The sequence below is a fragment of the Lissotriton vulgaris genome, chromosome 2_1 (genome assembly GCF_964263255.1).
Source record: "Lissotriton vulgaris chromosome 2_1, aLisVul1.2, whole genome shotgun sequence".
Taxonomy (NCBI): Eukaryota; Metazoa; Chordata; class Amphibia; order Caudata; family Salamandridae; genus Lissotriton; species Lissotriton vulgaris.
In genome coordinates this window covers 548,923,958-548,943,585 of record NC_141687.1, presented here as the reverse complement: position 1 = coordinate 548,943,585, position 19,628 = coordinate 548,923,958, and the positions used below count along the sequence as shown (strand labels likewise).

The 19,628-nt window shown below is 43.8% G+C and overlaps 1 protein-coding gene across 1 annotated transcript in view; it reads right to left on the bottom strand.

The window, feature by feature from the left end:
- The window catches only part of MAP2 (microtubule associated protein 2), a 1,129,470-nt gene that overhangs the window by 699,606 nt on the left and 410,236 nt on the right, over window positions 1-19,628 (bottom strand). Inside the window, exon 3 of the mRNA XM_086955531.1 lies at window positions 15,975-16,026. The gene's annotated coding sequence lies outside the window, so the exon portion shown is untranslated. The remainder of the gene's footprint in view (window positions 1-15,974; window positions 16,027-19,628) is intronic.

Genomic DNA, 19,628 nt, shown 5'->3' with positions numbered 1-19,628 from the left:
TATGAGATATGAAAAGCTTGGGAATGTCCTTCCCAAAGTGACCCCTCCCACTTTAGCCTCTGGCATTTCACTACATCTCTCTGTCGAAGGAACGAAAGGAACATCACAACACATGAAGTGCACAATTAGGTTCTCTTATGGTTTTTCTTTTATCTTATTTCTCTGGATGTATTGACAGACCTAAAATGAGGTCATAAAAATGACTTTTAGCCCTAAACGTCTTTGACTTATTTTCTTCTGTTTATTAAAACCAATAATTGTAGTTTGCACCAATGTTACTAGGCCGAGGAGAAATTTCTATTAAGCTGCATAATTTCTGGAATTTCGCTTGTGCAGCATTCCTGAAATTACACCATGCCACTTAATTATGTTGCATTCATGGCAAAGTTATCGCACTGGATCAATGCAAACGACCAAAACGCAAGCTGCAGTTGATTGCGGATCTTCTGTTTTTAGAGATTTATCTTTGGGAATGAAATGGGCCCTTGCATCCAAAATGCATGCAAATGCTTTTTATGCAAAATGCTGGATCTGCATTCCAGCTAATTATTGATATTTTCACCTACCTTTCCAAGAATTGTGCGTAACTACACAAAAAGCAATTCCTTATCATTACCAGTCATGTCAAGTCATGTCAAGTAAAAAATATAGCACATTACGCTACAAGGGCAAGCCTCTCTATTCAGGAAGGCCGCAGCCTGCACATGCATCTCTAACCTTTCCATCCTTTGGAAAAGTGGTACTCACTCATTAATGAAAAAAATTGTGGTTTCATTTTACGCCTCTCCACTTTCAAACTTCACTATCCGACCTTGAGATAGTCACACACACATATATCTCTCTATATATATGTATATCTATATATAGATATATATAGATATATAAATAGATGTGTGTGTATATATATGGTACTGTGAGGCATGAGAGTGAGGGAAATGAACTCTGTTTCCCAAAACAAGTGCCATGGCTTCAGTCAGCGAACATTGCTACTCGGCTGCACGTTGGGACCATGTAGTGCAAGCCGAGCAAACGGACCGCCGACCTGCAAGTGTGGAACAATGCCTGCTGGGTAATGTAGTTCCACTAACAGGAACTCTGGTGCAATCCGTGCCATGTTCTGCGGACACCCTCAACACTACTTCAGTGGTTGAGTCAGAGACAGAAGCTAATGGCACCAGTGGAACTATGTCGACACAAAGCATCAGAAGAAGGTAGTAACCGAAACGCGTCATGCAATGTGTTGAATAAGTGGAGTTCAAACGTACCTTTGTGCCGCCTCTTCTACTTCCCAGGAAGGAGAATGCTTCGGAATACATTGCGTGAAACCCATTACACGCGGGGCTGGCAACTCTCAGCGAGTGTCTGAAGGTAGGGTGATAATGGGGTGACCCGGACCGCCGCACAAACCAGAGGCCGCAGGACGACGCTGTCAAGGACAGTTCATACCATATGGAGGGGTTTCTTTACTTCATCGAGGTCCCCGAGCCTGCGAGCCGATGGTACTGTGAGGCATGAGAGTGAGGGAAATGAACTCTGTTTCCCAGAACAAGTGCCATGGCTTCAGTCAGCGAACATTGCTACTCGGCTGCACGTTGGGACCATGTAGTGCAAGCTGAGCAAACGGACCACCGACCTGCAAGTGTGGAACAATGCCTGCTGTGTAATGTAGTTCTACTAACGGGAACTCTGGTGCAATCTGTGCCATGTTCTGCGGACACCCTCAACACTACTTCTGTGGTTAAGTCAGAGACAGAAGCTAATCGCACCAGTGGAACTATGTCGACACAAAACATCAGAAGAAGGTAGTAACCGAAACGCGTCATGCAATGTGTTGAATAAGTGGAGTTCAAACGTACCTTTGTGCCTCCTCTTCTACTTCCCAGGAAGGAGAATGCTTCGGAATACATTGCGTGAAACACATTACTCGTGGGGCTGGCAACTCTCAGCGAGTGTCTGAAGGAAGGGTGATAATGGGGGTCACCCGGACCACCGCACAAACCAGAGGCCGCAGGACGACGCTGTCAAGGACAGTTCATACCATATGGAGGGGTTTCTTTACTTCATCGAGGTCCCAGAGCCTGCGAGCCGATGGTACTGTGAGGCATGAGAGTGAGGTAAATGAACTCTGTTTCCCAGAACAAGTGCCATGGCTTCAGTCAGCGAACATTCCTACTCGGCTGCATGTTGGGACCATGTAGTGCAAGCCGAGCAAACGGACCACCGACCTGCAAGTGTGGAACAATGCCTGCTGGGTAATGTAGTTCTACTAACGGGAACTCTGGTGCAATCCGTGCCATGTTCTGCGGACACCCTCAACACTACTTCAGTGGTTGAGTCCGAGACAGAAGCTAATGGCACCAGTGGAACTATGTCGACACAAAGCATCAGAAGAAGGTAGTAACCGAAACGCGTCATGCAATGTGTTGAATATATGGAGTTCAAACGTACCTTTGTGCCGCCTCTTCTACTTCCCAGGAAGGAGAATGCTTCGGAATATTATTATTATTATTATTAATAACATTTTTTATAGAGCGCGTAGTCACCCTGAGGTATCCCAGCGCTGAAGATCCTTACGTCTGTGGGTCCGGGGGCAAGGAGGGGGGGGGCGGGGAAGACAGGTTCGGGGGGAGAAAGTTAAGTTTAAGGGAACAGGTGAGTTTTCAGCCGTTTCCTGAAACGTAAGTAGTTAGGTTCTGTTCTCAGGTCTCGGGGGAGAGCATTCCAGAGGCGTGCGGTGTGGACCGAGAAACGTCTTCCACCCGTGCGAGCTTTCTTGAATCTGGGGAGGATGATTAGAGACTCCTTGTCCGATCGGAGGGATCTTGGGGCTTTGTATGGTCTAATGAATTTTCTCAGAATCGGAGGGCCTTGATTCTGCAGTAGTTTATGCGCCAGGCATAAGGCTTTGAATATCACTCGTTCCCTCACTGGGAGCCAGTGAAGGAGCTTCAGTGCTGGTTTAGCTGAAGCTCTGGCAGGGGTGTTCGTGAGGATCCGGGCAGCAACATTTTGGATTCTCTGTAATTTGATCAGAGTAGCTTCGGGTGCGCCCAAGTAGATTGAGTTGCTATAGTCAAGCCTGGAAAGTATAAGACCCTGGATTAGGAGTCTTTGCGAGGTGGGTGGAAGTAGGGGCAGAATCTTTCTCATTGATTTCAGTAGCCCGAAGCAGGTACCGGCTACTTTTTTCGCTTGAGCGGTGAATGAAAGGTCGGTTTCGATCCATACACCCAGGCTTTTTACTTCCTGTTTTGGGGCTGGGGGAGGGCCCAGACAGGGAGGCCAGATGTTCTGGGGGAAGGTGAGTCCTTTCTGACCAAGAAGGAGAATGTCCGTCTTTGAACCATTCAGTTTTAAGGCTGAACTGTTCATCCACCCTTGTATCTGGGTCAAGCAGTTGAATAAGTCCGCAGGTTGTTGACTAGGGTGGGATAGGGAGACAACTAGTTGTGTGTCATCCGCATAACTGACAATGCTCACTCCGAACGGGGTGACGACCTCCTCCAATGGGGACATGTAGATGTTAAACAATGTGGGGCTCAGGGAGGAGCCCTGAGGCACCCCACACTGGAGGGTGTTTCGGGGGAGCGAGTGTTATTCTCCCAGATCTGGAAGGAACGTTGGGCTAGAAAGGAAGAAAGCCAGGATAGAGCGGTGCCTTCCACACCTACCCTCTTGAGCCGTTTGATCAGGAGTTGGTGGTTGACGGTGTCGAAGGCCGCGCTCAGGTCGAGGAGGATCACTGCTACTGATCCTCCTTCATCTAAGAGTGCTCTGGCCTCCTCCACCGCCGCCAGGAGGGCGATGTCAGTGCCCTGCCCTGGACGAAAGCCTGTCTGTGAATTTTTTAACCGGTTATTGGATTCAAGAAACTGTGATAGTTTCTTGTTTACCAGTTTCTCAGCAATCTTGCTGGTCCCGGGGAGAAGGGATATTGGTCTGTAGTTGGCCAATTACGCCGGGTCCAGCGAGGGTTTCTTTAGTAGCGCTTTAACAACTGCCGCTTTCCAACTAGGGGGGACGACTCCCTGTTGTAGAGACGCGTTGATCAGATGGGTGAGGGGAATATATATATATATATTCACAGCACATAGATGTGGAGTTAAGAGTAGTAAATCTGTACACCTTGATAATTTTTGATATTTTAAGTTTTGATTTATTGGCCACAGCATTGTGGTCACTCAATATTCCAGATTACAACCCTTTCTCTTGGATGTGGAGCTCTTGTAGTCTCGGAATTGAGGTTCTATGGGTCATACTGACATGAATACTGGGCTTCAGATGCCCTGGCTGTCTTAACCTTCAGTCTTCTTTTAGAGGTGCCTGGTATTGCAGCCCATGTACTTTAATGCAACTGCAGCTTGTATGATTTTTACCCTGTGGGTGAGCAGAAAGCATATGAGTGTGTTTATTGCACACTCTTTGGTTACTGTGGTTGCTGCTATCTTACTGATGTGGATAGAGTCAGATCAGAGTCAACTAGGATGCTTAGGGTCTTGATGTGGCTTAAGAGAAGAGGTATGGACCTTTGCATTCTGACAGTATTAGTGTCCCTGTTGGACTTGGCCCTTTTTGCAGGGTCATCCCAGGACTTTTTGCCTTCCGCCTATATTTTTTCTGACTGCTGTTTGGTTTTATAACTCTGGGCACTGTACCACTGCTGATCAGTGCTAAAGTGCATATGCTCTCCCTCTAAATTATTGTTATGAATTAGTGATTCCATGATTGTCATATATGATTTATTTGTCATACCCTGGTATAGTGCATTGTATGTGCCCAGGGCCTGTTAATCAAATGCTGCTAGGGGGCTGCAGCACTGATTGTGCCACCCACATAAATAGCCTGTAAGATGTAACTCTGGCCTGCCATTACAGAGGCTGTGTGCAGTCTGGGACTGCCATGTCGACTTGGCAAGTGCATACACTTGCCAGTCCCTACACCTTCCCTTTTTTACATTTTAGTCACCCCTAAGGTATGCCCAAGGTACCCCTGTGGGCTGGGTGTATTGTATGTGAAAGGTAGGACATGCCGGATATGTGTGGCGTGTCCTAATATTGAAATACTGCCAATTTTGTTTTTCACTATTGCAAGGCTACCTGTTCCCATAGGACAGAATGGGGAGTTTGTTTATAACATCTTACAAACAAAACTGGCCATGGGAACAAGGTAGGAAAATAAAGTTTAGTATGCCCGAACTCAAAATGTTAAAATGCATCTTTTAGTGAGGGTGATTTTTACATTCTGTGTTTGAAAATACCACTTTTAGAAAGTAGGTCTTTTCTTGCCTAACCATCCAGTGTGCCTCTGCTAGGTTTGTGCATTGCATGTCTGGCTTTTGGATTACATGGGCTGGGGAGTGGCTGGAGAGTGGCAGTGGCTCCAGAAGTCTGATGAGTCGGGGCTGGGCTGAATAGACCACGGCTGTATTTAGAGTAGGGGTAGAAGATTTTCTTTCACCTGAATGGGTCTGGTCTGCCTTCCACAATGCTGTCTCCACCTCCTGTCGGTAAGCTGCACCAGTGAGGACAGAACTGGTTTCGGCTGGATACATACACTCTCTGCCTTCAGAGAACAAATGATTTTTGTGTATAAAGAGAGAGGCTCAGACCCCAGACTTTTAGATCACTTCTGGGAATCAAGAGGAACCTTTGTAAAGGAGAAGAGCCTGAGAAGCGGAGGAGGAATACTAACCCTGTGCTGTTTGCTGACTGGGGTTGGCCTGCAGTGGCTACTTGATGCCAAGGAAAGGAGAAAAGGACTTTGCTGTTTGCTTTGTCAACTGCTTGAAAGAAGATCTCCAAGTGCTTGAAACTGAACTTGCCTCCTGTTCTGAAGTCTCAGGGACACAAAGACTTCACCACCAACTCCCTGGAATTTCCATGCTGGGAATTCTAATCTGCAAAGAGGTGCCTCCTGCTGTTATGGACCTCTAGAGACTTTTTTCCGCTGGGAGCTGGAAAATCGATGCCACTTTGAAGAAGTGAGACACATCCGCACCTGGTTCCCATGCATCGGCGAAGAAATCATCGCAATGCCTGCCGCAGCTCGAGAAATTGCTGCACACCACATCGAGTGCACTGATCTCCGAAGTCCGAAATCATTGCACGAGTTCGACACAAGGCCTGCTGTGCGGCTGCCTGAGTTCACGCATCATCGCAGCACATCGAGGTGCCAAGTTTGTTGCATCGTTGGGGGACACAGTAAGAAACCGACACATCACCTCCTCTCCGGTAAGGAACGGACACATCACCTCCCCTGCGCTACAATAAGGAACCAACACATCACCTCCCCCGGAGCAAGGAACTGACGCATCACTTTCCCTGAGTGTAAGAAAGAGACGCATCACCTTCCCTGCAGCCAATTTTGCTTGTTTGCGTGACGCATCCCAGGTACATCCCAGGTAATTTGTGAGAGAAGTGTTGCATTTGCAATTTGTTGTGAACTGAAATATTTCTACCATTTGAAAGTCATATTTTTATTACTGTATTGTGGATTTTTTTTGCTTGGTCTTGCTTTTGTTTAGATAAAGATTACTTAATTTTCTAAACTGGTGTGGTGTTCATTTGTAGTGTTTTCACTGTATTACTGTATGTGTTCACAAATGCTTTACACACTGCCTCTGAGATAAGCCTGTCTGCTCGTGCCAAGCTACCAAGGGGGTGAGCAGGGGTTATTTTATGAGTGCTTCCCCCTTACCCTGACTAGAAGCAGGAGTCACTATCTGGACAAAGGTACCTACTTCTGCCAACTAGAGACACCCCTTTCTAAGTAAATGAAACTGTTCATTGAGCTCCTGAACACAGCTTTGTCCAGTCCCTTGTTAATTCAGTCCAATGATGATTCCCATCACGTGTATCGACCGTCCATCCAGTCATTGATGTAATAGTCCATCAATGTATACATCCATCTGTGCATTGATCTATGTGGTATTCTTAGCTACAACGTACATCAACTATTATTCTCCTAAATCTGTACTCATGCATTTATTTCATACATTTTATGGGCACTTCATATCGATGAGCAAAAGGAAATACAAATAACTGGTCCCGTTTTTTTGGGTAAAATCTTTTGTGATTTATTTAATAAACTGATTCTTTTGATGTGTAGTGTACAGCAGTGGTCTTCAAACTTCTTAATGTCGCAACCCTACAATTATTTCACAATTATCCTACTAAATTTGCATTTTTAAAGTGCCTTACTACCGCTCATGGTTTTATCACTGAAAACAAATCATGATTCTTCTGTTGGCGAGATTGCCCACCTCCCCCCAGTTCACCTGAGCCTCCTCCCCCAGGGGGGCCTGCCCCCCAGTTTGAAGACTTCTGGTGTACAGTAATAAAAATGCGGTTTTAATTTAATCTGTAGTAGTAGCTTTGTCTTTTGCCTCTAAGAAGCATGTTTCAAAAGGTTAATATTTACTGACAGGTTGTGGTTCTGTCGGTTGGGAAGGACCACCAAGAGCATCTCTTTAGCGATCACCTTTGTTCCCCGTTGTTTGAAAATCTCCTTGTCACTTCCTCTGTTTCCCATTCAACCCTCTACTCTGTCCCTTCCTCTCTTCTGTCTTGCCGGGCCTCTCTACTGTCCCTTTGCACCTCTTCACCTGTCCTCTCTCTTCCAATCCGCAGACCTACACTTCCATCAGGAACAGGAAGACATCGAGACACCTGGCCAAGGATAAAGCGCTGTGAGAGCTTCAGGACACTGGAAAATACCAGGCACTAGTGCAATGGGATTTTAGAGTAAATCCACTAGAAATTGAAAAGCAGAATGTTGAGGCCTTTCCCAATTGCATGTAGAAGTAATCATAACAAGTTATCAGTATGGTCTCTAGCTGTCGGATTACAATTAAGGAGCCAATCACCCAAAGAGAAACCGGTTCTGCACCAATCACCAATATATGACCACTCTAACAAGAACCTGCCTAGATGGTGGAAGGCACCAAAGATGATGCCCATTAACTGGCAAATGACACTACTTTAGCTGTCTTAGATCAAGTAGACTAGAGTTCCATTGGATGGAAGATTGCAATATCTCAGATGTACCATGGGAGGATGGTATGATTATGGCCACCTTAGATGTCACCTCCCTTTATACGAACATCAGGACAGATCTAGGTCTTATGGCCGCTAGGAAATTTCTTAACAAAAGACCAGCATCTCAGTGGGCTCACACTGAGATGCTGATGAAGATGATGGATCTCCTATTACAGAACAATGTTTTTTTATTTCAGACTACTTGGTACAGACAGAAACAGGGTGTTGCCATGGGGTCCAGATTCTCTCCGTCCTATGAGAACCTGTTCATGGGCCGATTTGAGGAGGAGTCGATCTGGGGCCCTGGTGGTATACAATGGAGCAAATCTATCATATATTGGGGTCGTTACATTGACGACTGTCTACTCATTTGGGCTGGAGATATGAACAATTTGAAAATTTTTTGTGAATACCTAAACTCTAACACGATGGGAATACACCTCACATACTCTATAAGTAGGACTCAGATTGAATTCCTAGATCTTACATTATTTATTGAGGACAATAAATACAGAGCAAACCATATAGAAAACCAACTTCATGCAATGGCATATTACATGCTGGTAGTTCACATCCTAAACATCAGATCCAATCCATTCCCTTTGGAGAACTGACACGAGCACGTAGGAATTGCAGCAAAAACAGAGTCTTCTCAGAATGCATTGGCTCCCCGTGGAACAGCGAAGCATTTTTAAGATCTGCTGTATCACACACAGAGCCCTCTCTGACAAAGGCCCTAGGTTCCTCTCAAATCGGATCAAAAAATACACCCCTTCTCGTACCCTCCGCTCCGCTGGACAACACCTACTTACCACCCCCAGATTTAAGCGCCTAAAATATGGCGGCACTCGCTTCTCTACGCTTTCCCCTCAAATATGGAATTCCCTCCCTCTTCCAATCCGTTCTACTGCCTCGCATCTCCATTTCAGAAAGTTGCTTAAAACGTGGCTATTCCAGCAAGCCTACTCCTCCTCCTGAGCCTCCATCCCACAGAGCCCCGTCCCAGAAGCGCCAAGAAACCAATCCGGTGTACGTTGCGCTATATAAATATTTTAACATTAACATTAACATTAACATTAATGTAAGACCAATATGAGAACCAGATTTAGAGCCAGAGGGTACGATGCAGACACTATTAAGAAGACAGAACACAGAATTAACAGTACATCAAGGGATGCCACATTGCGACATAAACAGAACGCTAATAGTGGCAACACAAAAATTAGACTTATTACCAACTATGATGTCGCAGCAATCACACTGAGAAACAGCATGAAAAAACATTGGTGGATATTAAATAACGATAAATCTTTGAACAATCATATTACAAAACAGCCCCTTATCACTTATAGAAAGGGGAAAAACATAAAATCCTGGGTGAGTCCCACTTATCCATCAACTCCCAAGACAACACCAGATCCGCTAACACAGAATTGCGTGGGCTTTCACAAATGTGGGATATGTAAATTATGTCCCATGGCTACGAACAAAACAAGAACTTTTTGCAATTACATGGGAAGAGAATTCAGAATAAAACAAATGTTAAATTGCAATAGCTGTTTTGTTATATACATGATTACCTGTAAATGTGGAAGTTTTTATATTGGCAGCACAAAAAGAGCCTTGAAAGACAGGATATTTGAACATGTAAGAGCGATTCGACACCATGACGTAAGATACAATACTGCCACACATGTTAATGAGTGTCCCAGTCAAGGCAGGACCAAAACAATTGGTTTTTGTGCCATTGATCAGGTCAGAAATGACCCCAGAGGGGGTTATGGGGAACTGTCTCTACGACGTAGAGAAGCATCATGGATCCTTACAATGCGGGCGGTGGAGTATGGGATGAACTCAGACCAGGAATTACATTATTTTTTGGGAGAATAACATGCTCTTTTACATTGTTAACATCACCACAATATGTCTATCTGTATGATATAGACATGGAGAGTATCTGTATATGGGATTGTTGCATGATGAAAGACAAACAATCATATTGGAAGACTAATGTGCCCTCTAGCTAAAATAATTTATGAAATAATGAACTCACTTAGATAAGATTATGTTGTACCTATAGATGTATGCCTCACCGATTATGTACTAGTAATATAAGTGCATAGAATTGAATTATTAGATATGACGTATATTCTGGCCTACTAGACTGTTTTATTCTCCACACTACATGTACTTATCCTGCCCCAAATTTCGGTGTCAGGCATTACCGGTGACAATAGTTACCTGAATTCAAAACGGGTACACCTTATCAATATTATTGTAATCCAACACCCTGTGAAAGCGCTTAACTACGAAGCTTATAGATATTTATGACGCATAACTTCTTGATCGATAATATATTCGGAGATTAACTGCTATACGGGCTATCAACAACGTTATTACGACCAATAGTTTTCATTGTAATTGGGGGGTATGCACTTTTTACTGACCCAAAATGGCGGACTAGAACGCCGCCGTGTTTAGTTGCAAACATTCTAGCAGCGTAAATCAGGAAGGCCAGTTTGACTTAAATCGACTTCCGGGTTAGGAGACGCGGTTCTTCAGAATACGGAGATACCAGCTCTACACGCAGCATAATGTATCCCGGGACTTCATAATACGAAGGTATGGATATAGAGCGATATACATTTAGAGACACAGCAAGAATTGCTCTTAGACTACACATACGGAATATTAACGGACATCCGTATGTGTTTTTCTTTTTCTCTTCCCCATGCGAACTATAGCTGGGGTGACGATAATAAGATTCATCAACCAACGTGACGAATAACTGAAATTGATCTAACTAATGATTTGGATTTCGACAAGTTGATCTTGGTCGCATCTTGGGCTACGTATTTAAATTACTGATATAAAGGTAAGCGACTGAGAGATAAATAATATATGTGTAATAACGGTTCCCAAATTGGGAATGTGACATTAGACTATTATACAATGCTGATATTATTTAAGAGCTCTATAAATCTAACAATCTGATCACTAATTTAGTACATTAGCTGTGTCTATATATTTCACAATCAACTGGGTAATATGCAATATAGACATATTGTCCCACAGCGTGATTAAGAGAACAGACCCGGGTTATCTAAGAAATTATCACCCAGCCGTGTGAGGCTGGGTCGGAATTATAACCAGCCAGAAGGTACGTTTCTGGGCCGGCTCAATTCTGATACGGATGATAATAATATTCTTATGGAAGTTACAAGATTTTATATCTTATGATAATTTACAGGCATATAACCTATCAAGAATTGAGTATCAGGTAAGCCTGAGTAGCGATGCTCAGTCTTAATAACCTCTTGACCACTAATACTGTTAATAATCGTTCACCCGATGAGGGATTTACTGCACAAATATCTATGTGATGACTCTCACTTGGGTTCATGGCTGACATACAATTGGTGAGGCTTAGTGTCGGTGTGATGCCAGGAAATCTAGTGCTACCGGTGTATGTTTTGATTTCACGAGTTGTGGGGCGCTTATTTGCCTCCTGTGGAGGTAATTTTCATCCTCTCCTTGGGAGTCCTATCTCCCTTCTTTCCCTCTTCAATTACTCATTAATATTCACTCGGTATTAATAAAAAAATATGTATCTCATCTCAACAATTTGTGGATTAAGAACATGTGAAGAATAATCCCACTTGCATGACATTACAATTGATAATCACAAATTAACCACATGTAAATTATGAACATTGCCCGATGTACGGCGGGACTACAAAATGTATTTGTATTATTTTTTCCCAGCCCTGATGAAGTCGTGGGTACCTGCCCATTCGACAAAACACGTGTTGGCTGGACTTGGAGAAAGCCTTGTGGATTAAATGAACTTTGTATTTATTTCCATCTGATTTGACTTTGTGGATTAACTTGTGACATTGTGTTCTTGTGGAATATTCTGAGTTGGTGTGATAGGTTTTCAGGAATATATCCACGGAGCCCTCTATGAAGTTCCGCCGAAGGGAGCCCCTCTCCCTCCAGACCACATCGCCCACACTCCCTCAAGTCATGAAACCATCAATTGCATACGCATGTCTGCTACATGGAGCATATAGTATCTGAGAGCCCAAATAATCCAGTCATTCCCCACTACAGAAGGACTGTATACCATAGCACAACAGCCCTATGGTCAAAGAATGATCTTTCACCTGTGTTCGCAGTTGAAAAGCACAAAGAAGCATTTTACTTACGAGTATGCGCTTTAGAGAGCATCCACACTCGAGCCACAGTGGCCATGCATTCCATTGCATTTATCTATTTTCTATACAATGACCCACTGCATAAATAATCTATTCATCTGTCTAACATTCATATGATCAGCATCATTTGGTCGTCCGTGCACACATTCATCCTTCCACCAGCTGATGTTAAACTATTTGTTGCACTAAATGATGTGTTGCTACTGTTATTTGCCACTTATATAGTGCACACTCGTCAATTAGTGTGGCGTCAATAATTTGCTAATACACTAATCGATGCCTTGCATGAACTACCTTATTCAAGTATTCTTCCGTCCTTGGTGCACGTTGCAACGCTTGAAGGTTGAGTTGATGCGCTGTATGTGGGAGCAGTTGTATAAACTCCAGAGAAATCATGCAGTTTGCTAAATTAAAATTAACGTAATTTAGCAATTTGCCATGAATCTCAGCTGTGTTGCTATAGAAACACCTCTGTGTGTGGTTGTTTTGCTCTCCAGCATTACTCAGTCAATATTTATTTGTCATGAGTCATAACCAAGCCTGCCTAATGTCTCTTCATATTCTTTTCTGCCGTGTCCCACTGGTTCCCCTGGGAGGCGAACACACGCTTCAACATATCCTCTGAAGATGGATGCGCTCATTGGCCTTCAAACCTCAAAACCACCATTCTGACTTTGACTGACAGCTCCTAAAACCACTGCACGGGGCAGATATCGGATACTGATTGTTTTCTCTCAACCTAGATAGCACACATCTATCTAACTTAGTTCTTTATTCATCTCAAGCTGCACACACACTACTGGCTGCGTTTTTTCTAGGTGCGGGCCGAGATTGATACTATCCAAGGAACTATAATTTGCAAAAGAGAAACATGTTCAGGTGTGAATGGATGTATGAATCTGTGTGTTAGTATGCATTGTGCGCAAACCTAATTCAAGAGTACTAGAGTGCTGGCGCTGACCAGGGGCATGTGAGGTTTCTTATCGGAGGAGGTTAGCTGATTCCAAAGATCAGGTACAGTCACCAACAAGTGTCTTTCTCATCATAGTACAAACCTGGAGGTGGGAACAGAGAGCAGATGGTGAGATGAGAGCCTGCCTCCGTTAGGTGCATGGGAGCTGGTTTTGCAGCATGGCTACAAGGGTGCTAGCCTGTCTAGCCGTTTTGACGTTGATCCACACAACTCTGAAGGTCAACCAACCGTCTTGAGGACATGGGACGTTGATTCCTTCATTTGAGCCCAGTAAGCGCTCTGGCAGACATGTTTCTGGGAGTGGTTCTGAGAGGCTGATGTGGAAGGTTTCTATGTAATCCATCATTGAATTATCAAGGGAGCCAGCTGCATTATGAAAGAAAGGCAACGTAAATCTGATCTAGCGGTATAGCCCCTGCGTATCGAAACTAGAATGTTGTGGTGTGCAAACATCGAGGACCAAATATTGAATCTCAAAAAGTAGGTAAGTATAGAATTTCAACCCCAAACTCCACATCTACATGTGTAATGCAGCATTAGCTTATTCGGGGGAAAAACATGAGAGGGAGCTAGCATGGGTGCATCAAGAGGTCTATATTATAGTGGTATAGTTATCCCTCATGCAGTTTAATGCGGACATTCGAGTGGAAGCTGAAGCATCACACTGAAGCAACCAATAGCATCAGGTGAGAGGTGAATGCTCCACTAGGCTGAGCCAAGACCTGAATGACAGTCTCAAGCCAATACCTCTAAAAGGCTGGTTGAAGAAAGCCAGTGGGTGAAAGGCTAGACCTAAGTCCACTCTGTATATATTATTAGCAAAAGGTCTACTTGACCACTGAGAGAGCGCAAACTGAACAAAATGTATGAGTGCATCATAAGTGTCAGTAGTATGCACAAACCATAATAGAAATACTATAAGTGCTGAAAATATATTCACCTATACTTAGAATTGTGTGGTTAACCTAGAGATTTCATATAGAAGTGGAGCTAATGCAGAAATGTGTGGAAAATGTATAACCTTATTAGACGAGATTAATCCTGATCCATGTTATGTAGCTGCTAATGGGAAAATGTCATGCTGCAAAGCAGAGAACGGAGTAGGCCTCATGGCCAGAGCTGAAAGGGTTGGGAAAGGTATTCATTTGCATGATATGGATTGCACTAATGTTATTTAGTAATTCTGTTTTCAATAGGTTTATATCCTATAGATGTGTTTTACTTAATTGTAGAATAAAGTATTAGCATGCTATTTTGATTTACGAAAGGATTTAAAGAGAATAAACCTCTGCGAGAAATGTTGTAGGCCTGAAGTGATCAAAGGGTTTCTGATTTGCACGTACCGGTACAAGCCGAGCTGTGCCGAGAAATAAGTTGCAAACTTCTGTTAGAAGTTTATGAGAATTGGGATCCTAGCTGCGGAAGCCTGTCTGCGGGTGCGAGGGGGGCTCCAATTAGGAATTGAATGAATAGAGTTCTGTTCAAGAGACTGGTGCAGACATGGAGGAGGGTTCAGGAATGTTTAGGGGGTATCGGCGGGCCGGAGAAGAGTCTGAGAAGCAAGGTCAACTCTAACGCACGAGGCCCAGAGGAAGATCATCATGGAAAAAGCCAGAATCGACACCACGTGAGGGGCGTCTTGAGAGGGCGTTCCAACTGTAATTGGGGTTTTGTATTAGGGACAGCACCCCTGGGTGGAGTTAGAGCAGATGCCTGAGGACCCTTCAGAGAGCGGATGGGTAGGCAGAGAGGGGTCATGACTGGAGATCATAGGTTTTCACCTAGAGACTAAGAGTGGGTGATCTTCCTAGGAAGTCATTCACGGCTGACACCTTTTGATAGGTTGGGATTCTTTTAAGTAGGGATACCATCCAGAGCAGGGTAGGGACAGCCTAACCTGAAACCTTTCCCTCCTGCTGTAAATGACGGAGAGATCACAATTCGTGTCTATGCTTGCAGCTCTTTTGATTTTAGAATTAGTTCTAGTAGTGTTCTTTGCTCGCCTGAGGGCTTTTAGAGAGCACATGTATGTAGTGGTGCCCGTATATCTTCTGAATCTCATTTTGAGATGCCTGTACTTGCAGTTAACCTTGACTTTGTAATAAACCTTTAAACTTAGAAGTAGTCTGTGGTTTTTCCGAGCCGAGTCCATTATTGATTGAACTAACCTGGTAAGAGATGCACTTTCATCCCTCAATGACAGGCAATAAAGATTCAGACGACCAGAACGGGGTTTAGATCTAGAGTGATAAGATAGCGATCAAAATCCCGCCCCGCACCACTGTCTAATCAAAGCCCAGACCTAAAAATTGCATCAATGACATTTGTATCTGTAAAAATCACCCGACTACTATACATTTTTATATGGAAATTAAAATAATGTGTAATGACAGAGACACAATTTTTCATAAATTATCAATATTAATAATTAATATTACGATTGTTTCCAAATGTGTAGTAATTCAAGACATTGCCTTTACCAAAGTCTATGAATTATGCTATGTACTGCCCTGTTGCCTTGTACGGCATTTCAGTTAGAAGTATAATGTCACTGCTGTAAAATAACTAAATGGGCATATCATAAGATGAGTCCAGCAATTAAATATATGCTTTGCGACTTCTCTGTGCTAAGTTGTTGACAAACTATGGCGAATAATGAAGTTCTACTGGTGAAGACATATGTGCCAAAGCAAATGGGGGTCAAAATATGCGTTATAAAAGATATGTGCCTAAACAACATGTACTCACCTCACAGCGACCTGCAATGTTTGTAGAAGGATCTCACCAAACAATTACCTTCCTACAGAGAAAATACACATTATTGAAAAACCATACATTACACAAAATGTAATAAAGGGCAATAATTAATCATTATAAATAAAAAGAAATGTCAATGTAAAATCGGTAACATTTAAATCGCATTGGAATGGAAGCTTAGATAGTTTGTATACAGCTTGCACTCTTCATTTGGGTATATCTTTCAAATAATGTATTTAATTATTTGTTCGCATCATGAGCCATCTTTTCAAAATCTTGCCATGTTTTGTTAAACTGCAGGCATTCCACCGCAGAGGACACCTTTGTATGGTCAGGGTGGTAACTCAGTGGAAACACCAATACATGCTACAGGTCTTAACTCATTAACTGAATCATCTTTCAGCAAATGCACAAAACGTGTGGGCATAGGTGGTACACAGAGTATCAAATCTTTGAGCGAACTCGTTTGACAAGTTTCAAATCTACAAGTTAAATTCACCGAGTTGCTTCGGATGATTAAGTTCACAGGATACTCTGAAGAAATATTTCTCCACATACCTCAGGCACGCAGTTTGAAACCTTTGGGTCTTTACACAGGATATACCTAAGATCACTCCCTGTGACGGCCTCCTTTACCCTGCCACTTTTTTTACATGTTGACCTGCATAAGTGTATGAACACTTGAATGAATGTAAATTAAACAAAATGCAAATAGACCGCACTGAGGAACAAAAAGCAGCATAACAACATTTCTTAAACCAGCACAACTTCCTTCTCTCCTCGCTCTATCTCTCTTTCATTCTAATCATTCTCTCGTTATCCTTCTTTTCACTCTCTTTTCTACCTCTCTGATTTCCTTCTATCCGCCTCCTTCCCTCCCTCTCTCTATTGAAGCCTCCCCATGCTGCTGCAATTTGTGTTGGGGAGCGGGGAACGTGGCAGAGACATCAGCAGTGGCCATTTTTAGGTCTCGCGACGTATCAATGCGCGCGAGCAGAGGGAGAATTCAAGTGGTCAAAATGCTCGTGAAACCAAGGGTTTAATTCCTGCGGTTTTGTTTGAGTTCACGTGAATCACGTGACCAAACAAGCATGCGCATTCCCAGCCGCACAGCACATCAAAGGGCTTCTCCTCCCCTAATTTCGGCCGGCCATACCTTCAGTTTCCCAAGCCCGCCCCCATCTGGCTTCCCTCCGCGCATCTGCCTGCCACACTTCTCCTCCCCTCGCCGGCATTCCCGCCCCCCCACCAGGCTCTCCCGCCCCCATCCGGCTTCCCTCCACGCATCTCCTTTCACCATGCCTGCACTCTATACTGTTCTGCAAAACTACTCGTGCCTTGTTAGTCTGGGTTTTACCCACATCGCCCTCCTGCGCTTGTTTTTCCTTGGGAAGTTATCCATTCAGTACTCATCGGTATAGCAGAGCTCGGGGGAGAGGGAAAAATGCATACTTCAGATGCCGGCAGACCAGTGGAATTTTTTTCCGTTAAAACCACATTTCAAACAGTGGATCTTTGTTTGCATACACCCACGAATAAAAGGGCTGGTTTATTTGTAACCCCACCCCAGCGCACACTCAGTTACCCCGTGCTCCCGTCCTTCCTACTAGTACATCTGTTTGTTGTATATTTTTCTTCTCGCACAGACCACGCCCACGTGTTGTTTACCTCATTTGTGGCCGGGTGCTGCCTGTCGTTTACAAATTCACCTCAGCCTCTTGGTTACCAGACAGGAGAAGCATCTCCCGATGCCCATAAAGAGGCTCTGGGAAAGTTTGAGGAGGCATTTCGCTGCTCCATGCTATGTGCCCTTTCCAAACAAACACAAGTTTGAGCAGCGCTGGTATGCGCGCCGGATAAAATCACCCATTACCCAGCAGCCCCCGCGCGCCTGCTGCTCCCTTCCACTTAGCACCCCCGCTACCTCTGTACGGGGCCGAGGACTTTTCTTTAGCCCTACTGCAAAACAGAGCTCTTCGGTCCATCAGTCTCCCACGCCATCTGTTCACATTCATATTTGTTCTGGCTTATGCATGTGTGGCCAACGGAGTAACATTTATTTCATTTTCTCAAATCTCGTTCACGTTTAGTTCATTAAGATTTCTATTCCAGGGGGAAATGCATCTCTGTTAAACTCTCCTTTTACGTTTAGATCATCTCCTTTCTTAACTCTTCTTTAGTTTTCATTGTACCTTGTTGGATTTCAGAGTAATCACATTAATAACAAGCACTTGCAAAGCCAATAGGTCTGCAACACTTTTCTATGTATTTTTTGTCAAGCTAGCGCATTAAGCTTACAGGAACGAGTAAAATACCGCCATCGAAAAGTGGCGCTCCTATGTTTGCAAAAAAGTAAACCAGCATTTTTAAAACCAATAAATCTCTTTGACAATGGTTTTGTAGCCATGCTGTGCAGCAGCTCGACTGCTGTGGAGCATGGCTAAAACTAATACAACAAGCACTGGCGTTGCCAATAGGTCTCGCAGTAGGAAAGTTGGAGCTATTACAATTGCAAATAACAATGCCTTTTATTTTTGTTTTCATTTTTAAAAAGTGCTTTGTCATTTACAAAACCAATAGCTCCAACTTTCCTACTGCGAGACCTATTGGCAACACCAGTGCTTGTTAAAGAGGCTACTGTGCAGAACCCTGTACCACCACTGGCTCCACCCTGCTCCACACCTTCTTAACCATGCCTTACACTTTCCATTACTCTAACTCTTACCACAACCTCAAACCAACCCCTAAAGATCACATAATCCTAACCCATGTCTAACACTAACCTTAACCCTGTCCCCTACCTAACCACAACTTGTACACTCTATCTAACATCATTCATCACACAGTGGCTCATTCTAACCCTAATCCTAATCTCTTTAAAACCTACATTTATCCCTAAAAGTCTTCCTAAATCCATCCATTACCCAAGCCCTATGCCATGCATTTTTCAAAACTTGTCTAGACATTTTGTATATTCCACTATTCTACTTATGGTAGACTAATTTTCTATTTTAGTCACTCTACCTTTTAATTCAGGCAGTTTACAGAAAACCTTAGACTTGCCATGAGTGAGTGCAGGCATGTTATCCCGGGTCTTCGGATTCTGTGCTCTTATTTCAAAGCTTATCACAAAGATTTGGATGTCTGGACAGAGGAGCTAATTTAGTGTTTGGTGGACAGGGAACACCATCGCAAATGTGACTGAGTACCCTCTCTGCCAAACCCTCGGTCTGCCCATTTCCATTCAGAGCTGGCCAGACCTTAAGTATTCTGTTGACAGAACCCTGAATGGTCCATCAATGGAATACTTCCTCTGGCTGTCTGATCAGTTGGGCTGTTAGAGAAAGGATATTATTCAACCTGTCCTATCCAGGGTGGATGGTGTAATGTCTTTTTTAGGTCGAGCCTGTCATTGCACTTGCGCATTGAGCTTGCAAGAGATATTGGGGCTTAACCAGAGCTTAACCATCGGGCGATTTGATTCTGTGCCCGTGAAAAGCAAGCTCAATGCGCAAGCGCATTGACCTAAAAAGCGTGTGCACATCAAAGCCACCAGCCTCCCTCCCACAGGCATCCCCAAGCGTGCGCTGTGCCTCAGGCATTTCTCCTCCCCTAATTACATCCCACTTTAATCGTCTCTTGTAG